This window comes from Natator depressus, chromosome 2 (genome assembly GCF_965152275.1).
Source record: "Natator depressus isolate rNatDep1 chromosome 2, rNatDep2.hap1, whole genome shotgun sequence".
NCBI classification, from domain to species: Eukaryota; Metazoa; Chordata; order Testudines; family Cheloniidae; genus Natator; species Natator depressus.
The window spans coordinates 232,359,940-232,382,677 of NC_134235.1; the positions used below are offsets into that span (position 1 = coordinate 232,359,940).

The 22,738-nt window shown below is 41.3% G+C and overlaps 1 protein-coding gene across 2 annotated transcripts in view; it reads left to right on the forward strand.

Moving 5' to 3' along the window:
* Positions 1-22,738, forward strand: part of WAC (WW domain containing adaptor with coiled-coil) — a 116,576-nt gene that overhangs the window by 35,875 nt on the left and 57,963 nt on the right. The gene's annotated exons all lie outside the window — the stretch shown is intronic.

The window sequence follows — 22,738 nt, forward strand, 5'->3', positions numbered from 1 at the left end:
TTACTCCAATTAGGGGGGACTAATTTAAAATAAGGTCACACATCATTATTAAAATAAGCAATTTAATTCAATAGTGTAGTTTTTTTTTAAAAAAGCAATGATTTCAGTAATGTTTTAAACTGTTAAAAGTAAATTCATTTTGGCTAATACTAGAGTCAAAACAACTTATTCATTAGAAAGTGTAGGCAAGGCTGTATATTGTCATAGGTGTTGTTTTGACAGTACATTCTCTTTTATGCTGACAGAGTTTAACTTTGTGTGTCATACAAACCATAGATGTTTTCGGTTTCTGCTAAAATGATCATCAGTGAAATAACTGACCTTAATTGCTGTCATTAGGCTTCGGAGTGTGAACATTTCCATTGAAATGAAAGGGAGCAGTTCAGTTTTTGAGGTTTTTCAGACTTTCTACAGACTCAGCCATTCATCATTGCATTGGTTATATTAATTTCTTGTTTCAAAGTTTATCTTCAGAACAATAAGGGTTAGACTATAATCCTTGCGGGGAGGGATAGCTCAGAGGTTTGAGCATTGGCCTGCTAAACCCAGGGTTGTGAGCTCAATCCTTGAGGGGACCATTTAGGGATCTGGGGCAAAAATTGGGGATTGGTCCTGCTTTGAGCAGGGGGTTGGACTAGATAACCTCCTGAGGTCCCTTCCAACCCTGATATTCTATGATTCTATAACTTTCATTTAAAATGAAAGCTTATATTCTGAAGTCCATTTCTTCAGCTATTTATCTATTTGTACAGCATTTGTGGTGGTGTATAATTTTATTTGGGGCTTCAGCCTAGGCTGCTTATCGTGCCAATATTTCTATTTGATAACATGTGCGGGCCTTGTTCAAGCAATGACTTAGCTTAACAAATTACTTTTTCTTCAGACTTCATTTTTTGGAAGGGAAAGTGGATGTTACTGTACAGATTTATTAGTTATTAATTTATCAGAATACAATATGTAAGATATTTTATTAGAATTAAACTTAAAGTTCCTAAAGCAACAGTGTGCAATTGAACTTTTCTCTTACTATCTTTTTATATTCGGAACACTATCATTTGAAAAACGTACTACCACTACTTCCTTATCCCCAGGGAGAGCTATGTCTACCATGCCATCTGATGATCAACTTTGTGGTATGCATACAAGTGAAAAGGGAGGAAATAAAATATCCAGACAATGTAGTATTTCTTTGTCAACTTTGTTATCAGCAGCACTGTTTTCATAGCATTAATTCTTGCTATCAGGCTCTGTATCAAATACACTAATTATATTTGATTCCTGATCCTATTTGGCACTGCCAGTAGATACAGGAACATCTCCAAAATATTCCCAAATCCATCTTTCTAGAGAGCTAGCACACAGAAAATTCCCCTATCCACATACGCACAAAAAAACTTGTGCACTAGTTTATTGGTGATAAGAGTAGCATTAAAATTATCTGGAAGTTTCTGCAAAACCGATATTAAAAATAACTCTGTTCCACCTTATAAATTTCACTGTCTACAAAGGAAAAAAAAAAGTTAAACTGTAAATTATAATCTTCATCACAACATATAATACCTTCAGCATGCATTAGTTAACTTATGTTTGGGGCTCTAAGACTTCTCAGTTTCTATTATGTGCCTTTTTTTCAGCCAGAGGTAAAAAAAAAAAAACAGACAAAAAGTTTGTACTTTTTCACTAAATAGACAAGAAGGGGCAAATCCTTTATCAAGCTTGAGTTAAACTTACTTGGGTCAGGCTATGGCCTAGTAGGATAGAGTCCTCCTTCCACAGGCTGCTTTGCAGATGCTTCTACAACTCTATCCTGTATGTGCTTCCTTCCTTCCTCTGAGGAATCTTGACCCATGGATCCATTTAGTTATCATTCAAATCAGCACTGCCAAAGAATCTTTTACACTGCAGAATTTGGAACATAGCATCCATACCCCATGTTACACAAAGTTATTTGGTGGCCTAGAATTTCAAAATACCACCCACACACTGTATAGGGGAACCCTTTGCATCTGAAGAAAGGATGGTGCTGCCCTAAAATTGTCTCAGAGATCACAAGTACAGGCTTAAAAATTATCTTCTCTTTTGGGGTTTCCTCTACCACCCATCACAGTAATATCTAAGCACTATCCAGTTTTATTGGGTCATGTTTATAGTGATCTATGTGAGCTGTACAATTTGTTTCTTCAATCTACTTGAATGAATATTACATAGTTAGGATGATCCATGCTAACATTAAATTGATTTTTGTTCTTTTAAATGTGTGTACATTTTAGGAAGCTTAACCATGGCAAAAGAAAAGGAGTACTTGTGGCACCTTAGAGACTAACAAATTTATTTGAGCATAAGCTTTCATGAGCTACAGCTCACTTCATCGGATGCATTCATGGAAAACCATGGCAGTTGGTTAAAACTAGACTTTTATTGTAAAAAACAAAACTAAAAATCCCCCCAAAACCTGAATTTATTTTTTTATAAATTTGTATATACACCATGCCGCCAATACAGTTGCCTTTCATGTGCCTGTCCCTCTAGTTACTTTCAGGACAATGATGGAATCTACTTTTTGTTTTAAGGGTTCAGATTTAGTGAACTACTGATATTCTCCCTTTATTTCCCATGACCCTGAAAAGCTTTCTGTCAGTTACGTATTGTCTAGAGGAAGATTCAGTGTTGCGTCATGCTTTGACCATAGGAGAACCTCCTTGAAAAAGATCCCAAGTGGACCTATACCCCATGTTGACCTTGGGTATCTACATAAAAGTATATTATAGAGTTTATTAGAGTAATAAGGCTACCCAGTACGAAGTCATCTTTAACATTTTTATTGCCTTTTGGCTGTTTACAGTTTATTTAAGAACATAAAAGCGGCCATACTGGGTCAGACCAAAGTTTCTTACCCAGTATCCTGTCTTCTGACAGTGGCCAATGCCAGGTGCCCCAGAGGGAACGAACAGAACAAGTAATCATGAAGGGATCCATTCTCTGTCGTCCAGTCACAGCTTCTGGCAAACAGAGACTAGGGACACCATCCCTGCCCATCCTGGCTAATAGCCATTGATGGACCTATCCTCCATGAACTTACTAGTTATTTTTTGAACCCTGTTATAGTCTTGGCCTTCACAACATCCTCTGGCAAAGAGTTCCACAGACTGATTGTGCGTTGTGTGAAGAAATACTTCCTTTTGTTTGTTTTAAGCCTGCTGCTTATTAATTTCATTTGGTGACCCCTAGTTCTTGTGTTATGAGAAAGAATAAATAACACTTATATACTTTTGCCACACCAGTCATGATTTTATAGACCTCTGTCATATCACCCCATCGTCATCTTTTTTCCAAGCTGAAAAGTCCCAGTCTTATTAATCTCTGCTCATATGGAAGCCATTCCATACCCCTAATAGTTTTTGATGTCCTTTTCTGAACCTTTTCCAATTCTAGTATATCTTTTTTAGATGGGGCAACCACATCTGCACACGCTATTCAAGATGTGGGTGTGCCATGGATTTATATAGGGGTAAGATGATATTTTCGGTCTTCCTGACTATTCCTTTCTTAATGATTCCCAACATTGTTTGCTTTTTTGACTGCCGCTGCACGTTGAGTGGATGTTTTCAGAGAACTATCCACAGTGACTCCAAGATCTCTTCCTTGAGTGGGAACAGCTCATTTAGACCCCATCATTTTATATGTATGGTTGGGCTTGTTTTCCAATGTGCATTACTTTGCATTTATCAGCATTGAATTTCATCTGCCATTTTGTTGCCCCGTCACCCAGTTTTGAGAGATCCTTTTGTAGCTCTTCACAGTCTGTCTGGGACTTAGCTATCTTGAGTAGTTTTGTATCATCTGCAAATGTTGCCACGTCACTGTTTACCCCTTTTTCCAGATAATTTATGAATGAGTTGAATAGGACTGGTCCCAGTACAGACCCCTGGGGGACACCACTATTTACCCCTCTCCTTTCCGAAAACTGACCATTTATTCCTACCCTTTGTTTCCTACCTTTTAACCAGTTACCAATCCATGAGAGGACTGTCCCTCTTATCCTATGACTGCTTACTTTGCTTAGGAGCCTTTGGTGAGGGACCTTGTCAAAGGCTTTCTGAAAATCTAAGTACACTGTATTCATTGGATCTTCCTTGTCTACATGGTTTTTGACCCTCAAAGAATTTCAATGGATTTTGACTGTTTTTGTTACTGGAAATGAATTTATTTGTTACTCTGTGGTTCTTGGGATAATGTATTTGGAAATCTCATTGGCCTGTTAGTTCCTGGGAGTGTACTAAATGGTAGTTGAATTTTCCTAAAGTATAGTCATGCATTCCTATGACAAAAGCTTCATGACATGTAAGTACTGCTTTAGAACACCAGTTAGCTGTAAGGGTTTGACGAAGTTGTAATGAACTGATAGATATCTGTGTTTGTTCTTATGAATATTTTGTGGCATGGTTTCCCTGTTTAATTTTTGTATTGCTGCCTACTTGAATTCAAAGGGTTAAGTCAGACTCAAGCTTGAGGCCGGCCTAGTCAGGAAACAGCCAAGGACTCAGGCCTGGCCTACACCTAAAAATTAGATCAACATAGCTACATTACTCAGGGTTGTGAAAAATTTCCCACCCCGTACGACATAGTTATGGCACCCTAACTGCTGTTGTAAACACAGCTAGCTCGACAGAAGAATTGTTCCATTGACCTAGCTGCCATCTCTCAGAGAGGTGAGTTTAACTACATCCATGGAAAAACCTCTTCCATCGATGTAGGAAATGTCCACGCTATAGCGGCACAGTTGCAGTAGCTGTGAAAGTGTGGAAATACCCATTGTCTACACTGTCCCTAACTCCCAACTGCTGGAGCCTTTCCCCTCCTCAGGAAAAGACTAGCAGAAGAGAGGCTCTGCCAGCTTCCCACTACCTCCCCTCTATCAGAGCCCTTCACAGACACATGTGGCTGCACACTACAGTGTGGGCACAGCTAGCTTTTCACTGTGGCATGTAGCTTTACATACCCCACACATCACCAAAAGTGGTGTGTGTGTACATATAGCCTTAAGACAGACAGCTTCAGGCATCACCTTCAAAGCTGCTAAGAGAATAATGGCAGTACTACTTCCAGGCATCAGCAAAGTGAACAGGTTTTGTTTCATCAAGTTTGAGATACTAAAGATCAAAAGACTGCATAAAACATAACTGGATGTGTTCACTTGTCACGGGGGGTGACCCCTGAACTAGCTAACATTTTAAAAGATGCTAAACTGTCTACGGTAGGTGCAGAATCATGTTTAAATGGTGGTTGTTTTTTGTTAAAACCACCTTTTCTGTAATCTAGACACAGATTGTAGGTGTAGAGGTAGAAATAGTTGATTATTTTATCTGCAAAGACTCTTATAGGTGGGATTGATCAGTAGGCAAATATGGTTTGAGATTTTGGATCAGAGAAAACAGTTCAATTTTCTTAAAATCAATACCTGTTACCTAGAAGTAATGTGGAGTTCAGGGGTGCAGGACTTTACATGAGGATGCTGCCCCAGCAGCACCCTTCTTCTTGGCGTGCTCCATCATTTCTTGTTGGTCTTAGCTTGTAGTTGTCTGAAATGGAGTTTCCACACTCCTGTTGCGGCAGAGGAATGGAAAGCTTCTCTTTTTCACCACCCTGTTATTCCTGGATAATAGTGGTAGAGGAAGGGTGTGCCAATCTCCTCTGATCTTTTGGCAGAAGAAGGAAATAGAAGGAGCTTCCTAGTTTCCCTCCTTTGACCCAACAAAATTTGCTGCTTATAGCTTTACCAAATAGAGCTAAATTTACAAAAGTTTGGTCCATTTCAGTACCACTACCACAATGTTTTCTGAGCAATAGTAAAACTAAGTTTAATCTAAATTTGTATGCCGTTGGTTAGGAATGCTATGGGCAGCTACAGTAGGCACTCAGACAGTCCTTTGCTTGTGGAGATAGATGGTAAAGGATGATGGGAATATGAGGCTTTCTTCTTGTCCTTCTCCCTATTACCACGTGATCCTGCTCTGTGGCACTCCCGAGCAGTATCATAGTAAACTTACAAGAATTTCTTTAGTTTTGCTATTGCTTATTTCAAGTGGAGCATTTGCAGGATTTTCTGTTAATGGGACCACTCAAACTATAACAGTGGTGATTCTTAAGTAAAGACAAGCCCTTTAACAGCGTGATGTCACTTTTTGAGAGTTGGCTCCTATGGTCTTTCTTTTTAATGTAGAGCTATAGACTGGTAACTTACTCTTTTGGACTTCTCTAAATTCTCAATGTTTTCCTTTTTGGGGGGGCAGCTCCAATTACCCTGCAAAATGAGAACCTTAATTATTGTAAATTAATATAACAACAAATATAAATTAAAAGTTAAGCAGAATGCAATGTTCCTAGACTAACACTATGCAAGCTCAGCAGGTAAGCTAAATCTTGCAGTTAATCTTTTGCTTTTTATCAGGAGTAACTTCTTGATGTTTTTTAGTCTTTGCTTTAGTATTAAAACTGAGAAGCTCCCTGTTAGCTTTCCTTGCGTATCTGGTTAAATGTGATACTTCCCTTATCTGTGACAGCACTTCAGTTGGTTGGGTTTGTTTTCTGTTTTTGTTTTGCTTCTTTGGAGATGTGAAGGCCTTTACCATTTTAAACAGAATTTCATATTTTTGATCAGTGTAAAAACTGTATTTCACAGGAACATCTTCGAGTGACCTTGTTAGCCATATGCCATTATCATTCAGATTTTCTGTCTTTTGGCAGAGCATTGACACTAGTGTGTTACTAATTTAACGAGGATTTTGTTGCATTGTCAGTATGTTCAGTAAGGACATGTCTACTCTAAGGAAAAAGGTGTGTTTTTACAATGATTTACCTCACATGTTTTAAATTTATAACATATGCCATGTCTGCACTACAAACTTACATCGACTCATGGAGATGCCATAATTAGCACATTATGCGTTTGCATACTTGGCTCCTTGCGTTGGCGGTGCGTGTACTCACCAGGAGTGCTTGTATCAATGCGGAATGTGGTGCACCGTGCATAGCTATCCTAGTGTGCAACTCACCACCATCCAGCATACTGTCTTTTGGGAAGTTTTGGCAGTGTATAATGGAGCTAAAATGAGTAGTGCAAAGTTGACTGGCAGCATGGAGTCAACTTGCCAGTTTGTAACTGTCTCCATCCCATAATGTCATCTGTATCCCATCATTTTCAAGCCTTTTTTTCAAGACTCCACAAATCCATATGGCCCACCTCGCTGTCTGCCATCTCCAACAGAAGCATGGAGTCTGCACTGCTCTGCACTATCATCGTGAGCAGTGAAAGCACAGGGAAACAAGCACTAACTGGTGGGATTGCATCATAATACAGGCTTTGGATGTCAAGCAGTGGCTGCAGAACTTTTGGAAGTGTGAGGCCATGTTCCTGAATCTGTGTGCCAACTTTGCCCCAGCTCAGCAGTGTAGGGACACGAAAATCAGAGCTGCACTGTGACAGTGGAGAATCAAGTGGCAAGTGCACTGTGGAAACTTGCAATGCCAGATGGCTACTGGGAAATCATTTTGGAGTTGTAAAATCCATCGTGGGGGACATTGTCATGCAAATGTGTCGGGCCATTAATTGCTTCTTGCTACGCAGGAGTGTGACTGTCATCAATGTGCGGGACATAATGGATGAGTTTGTGGCAATGGGGATCCCAAAGTTGTTGTGGAGCAATAGAGATCAATATCATGTTGTCTGGTCAGGGAAGGTGCATAATGTTTGCATCTTTAAGAACACAGGACTGTTTGGAAAGCTACAAGCAGGGACTTTTTTTCCTGATTGGTGGATTACCATTGGGAATGTTGAAGTGCCAACCCAGGGTGGATAAAAATCAATCATTTAAAAAAAATTTTTTTTAAATCTGTTCTATTTAAATTGGATTTTTTGATAAAATGCTTTTTTCCTCAAAAAGCAATCTAAAGATAGTTTTAATTAAGATACATTATAGCTCAAAGATATCTCATCATGGAATAGGGATTATAAATTCTAATTCTATAGTATGAGACAATATGTTCATGTAATGTTTAAGAAAAGTTTTGTAAATGAATTCCAATAGTTCATGGATTAGGGACCCAATCTTATTGGGTTCCACAGGCTTCTGTATAGATTATTTAGTTTAATCTTTCTATCTACCAAATGGGACTCAGTGCTCAGTCTAGAAGATACCATCAGAGATGCTTAGTTTTGCAGTTCTCACTGTGGATTTGTGTCCCCAGAGATAACATGCTTGTTAACAGCAAAAATGGTTTTAAATAAATAAATAATATATAGAGGTGAGAAATAGTTAAATAAAACAATGTAAATGTTTGTCTGTCTGATGTTCTCCTCCTTATACAGCATGGCAAGAAAATCCTCCAAATATTAATGATTAACCTGTTGAATTGGAGATAGTTCACCTCCCAATGACTTCATAAATATCTGCTTCAGTTACCTTTGGTAAATGAAATAACTGAACAATCATTCATTTTCTGATATAGCTGTAAAATTAATCTGAAAAGCGTTTTCAAAATAAATCAGTTTAAAAATGTATAGTGTCTACCTTATAAAAATGAAACCTACATCTATCTCTGTGTTTTGAAGAATGTGTATTAAAAGGTTATAACAGCCAACAAGAATGCGCTTTTATGTAGAAATCCATGATTAAATCGAGTCTTCCTGACTAGTGATTTAAATCATGGTTTAAATCAAATCCACGCTGTGCCAACCTACCCCATCTTCCCTGGCTTATGAAGCTGTACACTGGTCCCCTCAACAGCACCAAGGAATGTTTGACTGCTGGCTCAGCAGGTGCAGAAAGACAGTTGAATGTGCCTTTTGGTTGTTTGAAGGAATGCTGATGGCGTTTACTCAGAAGTTTGGACCTCAGTGAGAAAAATATCCCAATGTTTATAGCTGTCTGCTGTGTTCTGCATAATATCTGTGAAGCAAAGAGGGAAAAGTTTCTGCTGAGGTGGAGGACGGAGGTGGAGCTTCAGTCTGGTGAATTTGAACAGCCAGATAAAAGGGCTATTAAAAGAGCTCTATGTGGAGCTATGCTGCTCAGGGAGGCCTTGAAAGACCATTTTATTAGTGAGCCAGCGTAACCTGTGGTGTTGTAATGTGCTCTACCTGGCCCTGAGCTTTTGCAGCCTGGTATGAATCGTGTAGTGAATTGTTGTACTTGTAGGGATATAACATTGTCAGTCACCTATTGATTCTATCTGTGAATGATCTTATGAGTGGTGTGACGCTGTGCAGTAACAAGTAATTGGTCACTTTCTGAACTGATGAGCACCAGCAAGCGTATATTGTGACCTGATGAAGATGAGTTATGTTCCAAATAATATAATTTTTATCCTGTAACAAAATCAGTGCAAAAAAACCTGGGCAATTTTTAAAAGCAAATACATCAAAATCTTTAAAAAACCTATGTTCTGTTCTCTAATTTATTATGAAGGGGAAAGAACATTCATGTTCATTGGAATGAACTACACATGAGCTACACATACGCCAACCATGGCTTTCACAGGTCAGTGTATGCGAAGTTGTGATTGTCTTTAATGTCCCGTGGGGTGCAGTGGTAGGGGTAGTGCAGCAACCCCTGATGCCACGTGGAATGTTGTGGGGGGGGGTATAGGAAGGTCCCAGTGTTGAGTTCTCAGTCGACTGCTGGGGGGTAGAGGAGAGGCATGTGACTGTTGAATCTGTAGGTCCAGAAGAATCTTGCATCATCTGTGTTTGCTGCCTGAGAAGCCCCATTATGTCCTGGTACATCTCCTTCTCCTTTTCCTGCTGGGACTTTCTCCTCTCCGCTCTGTCCTTCACCAGACTGTCTGCAGTGTTCATCCTCCTGGCCCTGTGCTCGCTGTCCAGCCCAGCACTGGCTTGCAGGATCTCATTGAACATGTCATCCTGAATTTTCTACTTTCTCCTCCTTATGTGGCTCAGATGTTCTGTGGGTGTGGAGGGGGAGATCCTGAAGGCCACAATGGCAGCTGGTGCAGATAAAACACACAGAGGTATCATTGTCCATGTGTTCACTCAGGAAAGCAAAATTTAAGAGGCTAAAATCATTCCCCTTGCTCCCCTGATGTGTTAAGTGCTACATTGTCACTTCTGGTTGGGATTGCTTGTGCTCAGTGCCAGTCACAGCACCAGCAATGGTGAGTATGGCCCACTGTGGGGTTGGGGAAATGAGGAGGAAATTGCACGGTTGCATGATTCTAGTAGTATAGGGCAGTGGCAGTGAATACTGGCACAGTTTTCCGCAAGCAGTGGTGATTCTAGCTAATTTCTCTACTCCTGAGGGTAACAAAGGCAGAGAGAGAGCAGAACTGCTGCTAGATCCCTAATCCACCCATGTCTGTAAGCTGCTAGCCTGTGTACTACAATGGTGCCTGCTGAAGCTATCGCAGAGTGGCATGGGAAAGTGTCCTACCGTGGTGGAAGAAATAAGACAGCCCTCTCTAGAAACCTTCTGGAGAAGATTGGAAAGTACCTCTATCAAAGTTTCATTGAGATCTCTCTGGAGGATTCACAGGATATCCCTGTGTACATAAACTGCTCTGCATGGCCCCCCCTTTCCTAACTCTAGAAGGAATGAAAAGCAGACAGTAATTCTTCCTCTGTTCATTGTACCAATACCTCTTCTTCGGACTTGTCATTAATTCACATGTGCTAGATGTGTCCTGTACTTTGGGAATGCCATCCCTGTTGTTTAAAATTAAACTACACACCCGAGATTCCTTCCCCTGCATCGGGCTCACCCATGCTAGAGTCTAGACCAGGGGTGGGCAAACTACGGCCCAGGGGCTGCATCTGGCCCTCCAGACATTTTAATCTGGTCCTCGAACACTCACCGTGGAGCGGGGTCCGGGGCTTGCGCCGCTCTAGCCGTGGAACGGGGTTGGCGGCTAGCCCTGCTCTGCACAGCACCCGGAAGCAGTGGCATGTCCCCCGTCTGGTTCCTACACATAGGGACAGCCAGAGGGCTCCGCACACTGCCCCTGCCCCAAGCGCTACCCCAGTAGCTCCCATGGGCCAGGAACCGCAGCCAATGGGAGCTCCATGGGCGGCGTCTGCGGACAGGGCAGCATGCAGAGCTGCCTGGCTGTGCCGCTGCATAGGAGCCGGATGTGGGGACATGCTGCTGCTTCTGGGTGCTGTTTGAGGTAAGAGCCACCCGGAGCCTGCCTGGCCCCCTTCCACGCTCCAACCCTGATCCACCTCCCCCCCCCGCACTCCAAACCCCTCCGTCCCAACCCAGAGCAACCTTCTGCACCCCCAACCCCATATCCCCAGCCCCACCCCAGAGACTGCCCCCCCAGCTGGAGCCCCCTACTGCACCCTGAACTCCTCATTTCTGGCTTCACCCCAGAGTCCACACCCTCAGCCAGAGCCCTCACCCCTTCCTGCACCAACCCCCAATTTCATGAGCATTCATAGCCTGCCATACAATTTCCATACTCAGATACAGTCATCGGACCAAAAAGTTTGCCCACCTCTGGTCTAGACTGTGGTGGAGTCAAAAACGGGTCCTGGCTCAATGCGTAGGTGGATCCCACGGTCACCTGTTTCCAGTACTCCTCCTCTTCCTGATCCTCCTCCGCCACCACCCCCTCACTGTTCATGGCAGGGGCCTGGGACTTGGATTCCTCAGAGGTATCCAAGGTGTTATTGGCAGTGGTGGTGGGATCTCTGCCGAGTATGGCAGGCAATTCTTTGTAAAAGCAGCAGGTCTGCAGCTTGGCACCGCATTGACCACTGGCTTCCATGGCCTTCTGATATGCCTGCTGAAGCTCCTTGGCTTTCATGCGGCACTGCTGCTGGTCCCTGTCATACTCCTCCTGCTGCATTCTTTGGGCAATCTACTTGTAGATGTCAACGTTTCTATGGCTGGTTCAGAGTAGTGCCTGTACAGCCTCTTCTCTTCACAGGTCCCTTGTTTGCCCCAGGCAGGAGCACCTCTGGTGCTGGGCAAGTTGCACTCAACAGTGGAGAGTTGGTAGGTGTGCTTGCCAAGCTGGGGAATCAGGAAGGGAATTTCAAAAATTTGCAGGGCTTTAGGGGGGAGGGGGGAGACTTCCAAGCTCCATGACTCCTGGGCACTGGAGGTCACTGGTGAACAGAGTGGTCAGTGTGGGACAGCTGCTGGAGGAAAGTTAGGTTTGACAGAATTAATGCAGCGGTTACATTTACAGTGCATCAACCTAAGTACATTGACTGTGGCTCTTTGCCTCTCAGGGAGATGGTGGTATTATTAAGGCGACAGAAGAGGGTATTTATGTCAGTGGGAGCCAAATTTAAGTGTAGACACATGCACAACGAGGTTGACCTATGCTGCCTTTTGCCGAGCTAACTGTAGAGTGCAGACCAGGCCTACAGGACAGGTTGTTTTTTTCCCCTTGTCTAGATATGGCGCTAATAGATATTTCTTATATTAAAATACTGTTGAGATTTGGAGTATTCATTTGCCAGTTATATCTGTTTTTCCAGTGCGGCTCATCTACTCCCGAACTTGAACCAAAATAACTTATTGGCTTTCATTCATACTTTATTTTGAAATAGTATCCAAACAGCTGCTTGGATAGAAATAACAAAAGGTGTAGATAAATGCCAATTTAGTTATTTTGATTGCAGCAAGATAATTATCCCCATGAAAGGTCATGAGCTATTAAACTTATCTCATTAATAAATATTGTGTGTCAGTGAGTTTGGAGTCATTATGCTTGAATAGAAACTGAGCTTTCTTCAGTTGTCTCAATCAATTAACAAATCAGTTCCTTATTAGGTGAAAATACAAGCTATTAGCAAGACACATTACTTTAGTTCATAGCATATAAATTAGCTTGAGGTGTTGACTTCCTTTATTTGAGCCTGGAGTAACTAATGGAAGCACTTAGTTGTCAGCTATGTTAACCTTAACTGAAGTGTCATTGCTTCATCTTTTAAAAAGTTGTTTCATAGTATTTCCATAGAATTTTCACTATTTTGGCTTCCCAAAATCTTGAAGTGGGTGGAGACTTACACATTTATGGTGTGGTTGTATGGATAAAATGAGTTACTTCATTGAACACATGTTCAGAAGCGGGGGTGGGAGGGGGAGTAGGACTTCACTACTAAACATTTGTAGTGCATAATGGTACATGTCAGTTTTGAAGATCATTTTAATTTACAGTAAGCTTGTTGCCTAATGTTTCTGCTGTGGCATTTGAACTATCATTTTCATATCCTAGTGACAATGTATGAGGATGTAGGAAGTAAAAGACTGTCCACTTATTCATTTAAGATTAAGCTGGCTGGGATGTTGGAGAGGGGGAGAGTTTTGAAGGAACAAATGACTAGTCTCTGTTCAAGCCAGGTAGAGGGGAAAAAACATTGTATCTGGATATGTTACATATTTTCCTTTGTTGGTATTAGAGGTATAGCAAAGGAAAAGAAATTAAAAACAAGAATAAAAATTGATCTTCTATTTGGAAGATGAAAGGGAAGGGCAAGAAGTTCAGCTTTGGTTATGGAATATACTTCCCTTTACTGGAAAGCAGCTAAGAACGTTCAGCCTTTGTTTATTTCATGGGCTAAAGTGTGACTGGCTAACATAAATCTTTGTTAAACATGAGTCCAGGTTGCTTATCATTGTGCCTTATACCCTTCTAGAACATGGAAGTTGGCACTTGAACATTACAACCTCCAAAAATCAGGGAACACTCAAAAAAAAAAAAAAATACAAAGGTTAAATAGGAAATGCAGAGTTAAGGTAACTCCTGCCACACCACAACACTATATTTCCTTCCTCATGTCCCTTTAGGGCAAAGAAGGCATAAACTAAATCCAGACAATGCAGAGTGAAGGTTATGTCTCTCATCACTTCCCACAAAATTTTAGGTCTGCCCTGGGAAAGATGACATTAAGGCCCAGGAATATGACATAACCTTACCCTGCCCTAAAAAAACTTGCCATTTCTGTGTAGACCACAACTCCAAATTCTTGTTCCTATTTATACGCTTACATGCAGCAGTTTTAATCTGGGAAGAATTTGCAGCAGCTTGCTAGAGCTGATGCAGGCATTTCAGGAGGCTTGTGTCCGCAGCATTAAACATCCTTTATTTCCAAAAATATTACCTCTCTTTGCTTTTCACAACACTGTTCTTTTTCACCTTCCCCACCATCTTCCATGTGTTAAGGAGGCATGCTGTAATTTCCCTGAGGGCCTCCTTAGGGCAGTGATGCCATCTTGGGTAAGGGGATAAAGTTAAGGTTTAGGGGATCAGTGTATAGGAATGGTGTGGAGCACTTCTAAAACAACATTAATGCACAACTAATGAAGCATTTTGTTAGTGAGGCCTTGTCTACAGAAGAAAATTTCAACAGAACCACTAACCCAGGAACCTATCCTTGTAACAAAGCCCGTTGCCAACTGTGTCCACATATCTATTCAGGGGACACCATCATAGGGCCTAATCACATCAGCCACGCTATCAGAGGCTCGTTCACCTGCACATCTACCAATGTGATATATGCCATCATGTACCAGCAGTGCCCCTCTGCCATGTACATTGGTCAAACTGGACAGACTCTACGTAAAAGAATAAATGGACACAAATCAGACGTCAAGAATTATACATTCAAAAACCAGTGGGAGAACACTTCAATCTCTCTGGTCACTCTATTACAGACCTAAAAGTGGCAATTCTTCAACAAAAAAACTTCAAAAACAGACTCCAACGAGAGACTGCTGAATTGGAATTAATTTGCAAATGGGATACAATTAACTTAGGCTTGAATAGAGACTGGGAGTGGATGTGTCATTACACAAAGTAAAACTATTTCCCCACCCCCCCACTGTTCCTCAGACGTTCGTGTCAACTGCTGGAAATGGCCCACCTTGATTATCACTACAAAAGGTTTCCCCCCTCTCTCCCCCTGCTCTCCTGCTGGTAATATCTCATCTTAAGTGATCACTCTCGTTACAGTGTGTATGGTAACACCCATTGTTTCATGTTCTCTACGTATATAAATCTCCCCACTGTATTTTCCACTGAATTCATCCGATGAAGTGAGCTATAGCTCATGGAAGCTTATGCACAAATAAATTTGTTAGTCTCTAAGGTGCCACAAGTACTCTTTTTCTTTTTGCGAATACAGACTAACACGGCTGCTACTCTGAAACCAGTAAATTATGCAGGCCATCTAAACAGAATGGTGATACAAATATTGAGCAGCTGCCTCATTTTCTAGGTAGTTTCTGTCCTGTGACTTGAATGAGGCAGGTATCCTGTGGAAGAAATAGATTCTCAGCGTTAATTATGATACAAGACTATTCTGTCATGGAGGTCACGGATTCTGTGACTTTCCGTAATCTCTGTTACTTCTGCAGCAGCTGGTGCTGGCTCAGGGGCTGCCTGAGCCGGGCAGCCCCTGGGCCAGCAGCAGCAGTTTGGGTGTGTGGGAGGGGGCACAGGGCTAGGGGCAGCTTGTTGGGGAGTGTGGATGCGGGGGCACTTACCTCATGGGGGGGGGGGGGCTTCCTCGTTCCCACTGGCATGGCCTCCCTGCAGCTTCTAGGTGGGAGGGGGAGGGTGTGTCTCCATGCAGCCCATGTCCACAGCCCCGCACCTGCAGCTCCCATTGGCTGTGGTTCCTGGCCAACGGGAGCTGCGGGAGCTGCAGCAGCTGGCGCTTGTGGTGGGAGCAGCAGAGCCCCTCCCTGGCCCCTGTCTCCACTGCCTAGGAGTTGCAGGGATGCGGAGCTGAGTAGGAAGCCCCTGCCAGCCCGCCAACCCTTCTTCTCCACGCGCCCCCCCCCCCCCCCATATCAACAGTGAGAGTCCGGGGCCATATGCTGCAGCCTCCCCCCCCCCCAGTACTAGCAGGGACCCAGGCCACCTCCCCCAGCATCCACGACGCCTCCGGACCTCCTCTCCCCTCTGAGCACCCGAGGCTCCCCCGCCCAAGTTTTAGTCACGGCGGATATTTTTAGTAAAAGTCATGGACAGGTCACAGGCTGTGAATTTTTGTTTACGTCCCGTGACCTGTCCATGACTTTACTAAAAATACTAGGGCTGTCAAGTGATTAAAAAAATTAATTGCAATTAATCGCGCGATTAAACAATAACAGAATACCATTTATTTAAATATTTTTGGATGTTTTCTACATCTTCAAATATATTGATTTCTATTTAATGTGGATAAATGTAAAGTAATGCACATTGGAATAAATAACCCCAACTGTGCATACAATATGATGGGGGGCTAATTTAGCTACAACTAATCAGGAAAGAGATCTTGGAGTCATCATGGATAGTTCTCTGAAGACGTCCAGTGTGCAGCAGCAGTCAAAAAAGCAAACAGGGTGTTAGGAATCATTAAAAAAGGGATAGAGAATAAGATGGAGAATATCTTATTGCCCTTATATAAATCCATGGTATGCCCACTTCTTGAATACTGCGTACAGATGTGGTCATCTCATCTCAAAAAAAGATATACTGGCATTAGAAAAAGTTCAGAGAAGGACAACTAAAATGATTAGGGGTTTGGAACGGGTCCCATATGAGGAGAGAGTAAAGAGGCTAGGACTTTTCAGCTTGGAAAAGAGGAGACTAAGGGGGAATATGATAGAGACATATAAAATCATGAGTGGTTTGGAGAAAGTTAATAAGGAAAAGTTATTTACTTGTTCCCATAATATAAGAACTAGGGGCCACCAAATGAAATTAATGGGCAGCAGGTTTAAAACAAATAAATGGAAGTTCTTCTTCACACAACGCACAGTCAACCTGTGGAACTCCTTGCATGAGGAATTTGTGAAGGCTAGGACTATAACAAGGTTTAAAAGAGAACTAGATAAATTCATGGAGGTTAAGTCCATTAACGGCTATTAGCCAGGATGGTTAAGCAATGGTGTCCCTAGCCTGTGTTTGTCAGAGAGAGGAGATGGATGGCTGGAGAGAGATCACTTGATCATTACCTGTTCTGTTCACTCCTTCTGGGGCACCTGGCATTGGCCACTGTTGGCAGACAGGATACTGGGCCGGATGGACCTTTGGTCTGGCCTAGTATGGACATTCTTATGTTCATTACAACACAGAATGCAAAGCGTACAGTGTTCACTTTATATTTATTTTTTATTCCAATATTTGCGCTATAAAAAACAATAGTATTTTTCAGTTCACCTACTACAACTATTGTAGTGCAATCTCTTTATCATGAAAGTTGAACTTTACAGATGTAGAATATGTACAATAAAAGCGTTCATTCAGTTTTTCCTTAATTGTGGGGAAAAAAGATACAAGAACCTGAACATTTTAAAAGCAGGTCATTTTATGGGGGACACTATCTTGGGACCCCTTGGATCAAATGACTAAATTGCTGTAGAAATTCGCGAATCCCAGGAGTCACTGCGCCCATATACGTCCTTGTGTGGAACAGCTGGATATTGCCACCAGGGACTTGTGTAGGGTGGTGGGTGCCTCAGGTGGAACAATGTATCCAAAGAATTCCACTGTGTCTTTATTGAACTCTCATTTCTTGGGCTTCAAGTAATAGTGGTTTCAGCGGAGTCTCTCTTGAATTTGCACCACAAACTCTACTATGCTTCTCTGTGGGCATAGCAATTTTCAGGTCATTATGCATGGGGATTTTTAGAGCACTTTGAAAATCTTTTCTTAACGAAGCTCCCTTCAACCTTAACCATGGTTCAGCAAGGTCAGCATACACAAAAATTCATTAACGTTTTTTTTATTTGATTTTTTTTTCAAATTGAATTGGCTTGTTTTATTTAACTTAGAGGCTTTATTTAAACTAAACACATTTTTATTTTTTAAAAGAAACCTATTTTAAATTATAGAAACCTATGTTAAGGCCTAAATTGCCAGAAGCTGGTTTAAATCATGATTAAAATTGGTGATTTAAATTTTTGATTTAAACTAGTCTACCCTCATCAGGGGCCTCCTGCTCCATAATATAGAGTGCTTGCAATATTCAGTTTGGTAAGTGTTCCATTTGCAAAGACCTTTACATAGTTTTCAGGCATGGATCGCAATATATCATGTGCAGTAACTCTGTGGGAGAGATCGAGATTTAGTATTCATGAGTGATTTAAGATTTTCTTCAAATAGGTGGAGAAATGCAAAGAAAGGAGCACTCAGTCTTAGTGTGTTGATAGCTATGGCTGTGATAAAAGCTTTGCTACTATCACAGTATTGAGTCAAAATAAGTAACAGGAACTAACGGAATGCTTACTTGTTTTATGTGACTGTATCAAATATGAAAAGGGGGAAGAGGAAAAAAAATATAGTGGAACTAGATAAATAGAATTTTTCAGTCGTCAAGAAACATAAGGTCTTATTCTTAAAACGTTTAAAGTGTAAATACAAAATGGGAGCAATTTTTTTAGTGTTCAGGGTGGTGGAAGCTTTACAGCATTCATGCTTGCAAAGAATGCTGTACAAAAGAATTGTGTATACTCACAAGAACATCTCATCTTTCTAACTTGTTGTTAGTGCTTGGACACAAATAACAGCTCTTTCTTGGAAGATTGTTCTGGGTACTGACGTGTAATAGTAGGCATATGTCCATGATTGCACTCTTAGCCTAGTAAACATGAAGCTGCCGTGCTTTAAGACATTTTTCTCACTATAGCAGAACTGGACCTGCTGATTTTTAAGTGAAGCTGCAAGTGTGGCATTCCAGTCTTCAGAATATTCTTCAGTGTTAACGCTGTTTTTATTGCAATGCTGGTCTGTGAGCAAACTTTAAAGCTAAAACTTTCTCTTATGTGCACAGAGTTCTTGTTGAAGTATAATTGATGGTCAAACATGGATGTTGGCCACTAAGTGACTAGGGTTAATGTCCTGGGCTGCAAGTATGACAGAACAGGGTAGAAAAAACAGTGTTATGTGTGTAGATGGTTGCAGCCTGTGTCCCCGGTGGAGTTAGTGGGAAAGTCTTGGTGGATAACTAGATACGTACTGACTTCATATTACTGCAGGTCATTCAGAATGAAATGGGGGGACAGGGGGAAGGGGAGAAAAAATATTTCTATTGAGAGAGCTGAACGTGCTAGAGAACTCAAATCTAGATAGTGAAGACCTTGGTGGCCCTAACCCCATTCATATAGTGAAAAAGGGTAAAAATCTAGATGCATTTTACAGGACAGAAATTGACACCTATTTTTTTTTCTTAGTCTATTTTTATGTTTAGTTGTAAGGACAGGTCTTCTCTGAAAAGTGACTGTCACCTTCTAACATCATCTGTTCTCTGTGTGTGGTGAGTTATATCTGCTTTCTTTAGTGTAGGTGTCTCAAAATTCAGTGTCTTGGACTACTCCTCACTGAATGCACGATGAGTCAGGCACCCCTGTGACAACTACCGCAATTGTTTATAGGGAAATAGGGTAGTAGGAAGATATATTTAATAGTCTGTAATGCAATAAGTATTTTTTTTAACCTTGTCTCTTTTTTATTCATTTAATTTCCCCCTCAGTCTGGTCTGTTCTCCTACATTTGCTTCTCATTGCCTGGTCATCCCTTTTGCGCTTGCTGACTGGATGGCTAGTTTCTTTCTCCCTTGCAGAGCTGCCTAGCTGCCTGGTCAGTCTTTCCCTCTGCTCTCCTGTATTTTTTTGCCCAGTTCTCTTCTTCCCTGGAAACCTGGACATTAACTCCAAGGACTTCTAGTTTCTTTTCAGGTGGCTACTGTCCCCCAGAGTATCACTTGCAGGATGGGAGCCAGTTCCTGATGTCAGCCTGTTTATAGTCCTACAATGAAGTAGAGACCCTAATGGGGACCATAATGGAGGGGTCGGGCTTCTCTTATGCCATTCCTGCTGCTTCCAACACGTTCTCACTCCGTTTCCAACTCTTGTCATTTGAACTGAACTGCATCAAACTATTCTCCCCCCTCATCTACCCTCTGCCCGGCTTCTCCCTGTCTGCCTTCCTCTGTGATTTCAACTGGCTCTCATTTCCTCTCGTTGTTCTACACTTATCCTTGGTACTTTAACTATTGTGTTGGTGACCCATCCAGCTCTGTAGCTGCCTCTCTCCTCACCCTTGCATTGCTTTTGACCTGCAGTGCTGGTTCAACACTCCAGAATGGCCATTCACTGAACTTGGTCTTCACTAAGCACTACTCTCCTCCTCATCTCTCCTTTGATATGTGATCTCTCTCTGACCACCACCTGGTCTCTTTCAACATCGCCCACTTGCACCCTCCCTCTGACTTTGCCACTTGGTGCTTCCATGACTCTTAGCCCATCAGTGTTCATGACTTCTCTTCTGCTCTCATCCTTTCTTCCTTTGATCTGGTCATCTCTATTCTACACTCTTTTCCACCCTTGACTTCTTTGTCCCTCTCTTCCATTGCAAAATCTGCTCTACCAGCTTTTATCCCTGGCTCACCCAACATCTGTTTCCTCTTCTCCCATTCTCTAGCAGAAATCCCATGGCTATGTTGACTTCCTCCACTATAGACTTATTCTCTTTTCCTTCCGTTCTGTCATTTTCCTAGCTAATCACCTTTACTTTTCCAGTCTAACCGGATCTTGTACCTGCAATCCGAACTGCCTTTTCATCAAATTTGGCTCCCTCCTTAAACTTTCTCCTTCCTTTTTCCACTGCGCTCAACATGTGATCTCCTTATTTTTCAAAAAGAGAACAGACAAAATAGGATGCGACTGTATTTCCCTACTCTCTGCCTGCCTTGCACACGGCTAAAATTTTTGTTCAAGCCCTCATCATCCTGCATCTTGACTATTGTTACATTCTTGTCTCTGGCCTTGACAAACGTAGTCTTGCCCCATTCAGAATGCTGCTGCAAAGATCCCAACATTAACTACCTTTTGTTGTGGTACACTGCACAAGAAGGAATTAACTCAGTTTCACTTTACAGGACTGGCATTTAAGAAGAAAACCTTTTTAAATTTAACTGACATTTGTGACAAAAACAATTTTTTTTAAAGCATTCCCAAATTAAAATTTTGTTGGAGGTAGGCTCTAATTGCACGGAGAAACATGAAAAATTTTGCAGTTTAAAAAACCAACATTAGAATGTCAGGTTTCAGAATAGCAGCCGTGTTAGTCTGTATCCGTGAAAAGAACAGGAGTACTTGTGGCACCTTAGAGACTAACAAATTTATTAGAGCATAAGCTTTCGTGAGCTACAGCTCACTTCGTCGGATGCATAGAAATCAGGTTTATACTCCATAAAATGTATGTTACGACATGTCACCCAAAATATCTTAATTCTGTACCATCCACCTTGTCCATCTGCCTTAAAAATAGATAAATTTTATTGTAAGAAGACTGCAACAGCACATTGTAACTGCAGCCTGTTTTAAATGTTCCGTGATGCAGATAACCAGCGTTTTCAAAAGTCTTGTGTATTTGTTGTGGTAACACAGAAGATAAGGAATCAATTAACACAATGGTGTCATGAATTAAAGGTGAAAAATCTGTAGTGAAATTGTTGCACATTGGGTTTCCGGAGTTGAATGGCTTGGCAGTTCAAATAGGACCTAAGGAGGGAGGCCAGAAGTCTAAGCCTACATCTTAGAGCCTGTGACATGGTAGTCAGGGCCAATCTGAAATTTAGCCTCAGTGTGTACAGAACTTGGATGCTTTGCTAGGCTCGAACCAGTGATAATTGTGTAGGGTCACATGCAGACATGGTCAAGCTTGCATTCATTTCTGAACTCTCTCCATCAACTTCATGGAAATAGTGCAAAGGCCCTAGTCTACCTCAAGACCTGAATTTGAATCTTCCAGACCAAGCTCTTAGGGTATCTGTAGCTGTGGGTGTGACTGTTTGTGTAGACATAACTGTGCTATCCTTAATTTAACTAGCTCGCTAAAAATAGTGGTTAGGATGTGGCAGTGTCTACATGAGCTGCAAATCACACCATCAGCTGCAGTGTAGATGTGCTCTTAGAGAAACAATGAGACAAAGTTAGGAAGATTATTTTTTTCAGGAAGTATGCTTCTTATCTCCAAAAAGCCTTCTTTGATTTGCCTCAAACTTATTAGTCTACCTTGGCACAAGATCATATATGTAAAACTTCACACATATATAGTTTTGGCAAATGAGGAGGGTGGTTAAAACCATTCTTCTGAGGGAAAGGTGGTTTTGAACATAATTATGGAGAGACTTGATGTCACTGTACTACTATAGGTCAGGAAACATTCCTGCTTTGACAAGGGGATGGAATTAAATAATTTATTAGATAATGTCCCTATCTTTTACAATTCTGTGAAGAAACTAAAATTTAGTGTGTCTAAAACTAATAAGTCTTTGACTTATCACTTGTATGTAAAATGAGCCTTTTTAATGAACAAATCTGTTACATATATGTGTTCATTTAATATCCAAATACACTTATAGGCATTGTAGAAATAATGTGTTTGTGATGATTTTTTACTACTTTTTTTTGGCTCACATTGGTCCTGCAGAAAAAACAGTCTGATTTGGAGTCTGTTGTGGTTTGTATATCATAAGAAAATTATTAACTAGGGCAAAAAAATTGAACCATTTTCTACCCTCTCTTATCCTTGTACAACCATAATCATTTACTTAGGAGGTACAGTCAGGAAATAATACTACTTTATTTTCAGATTTCAGGCTGAGTTTGTAGGGTTGGAAATTAGGAAACCTATTTTTTTTTAAACTTGTAAACTAAGCAAATTTTTTAAAATTTAAACATGGAATCTCACAATGCTGCTGTTAGTTCTTTTAGGG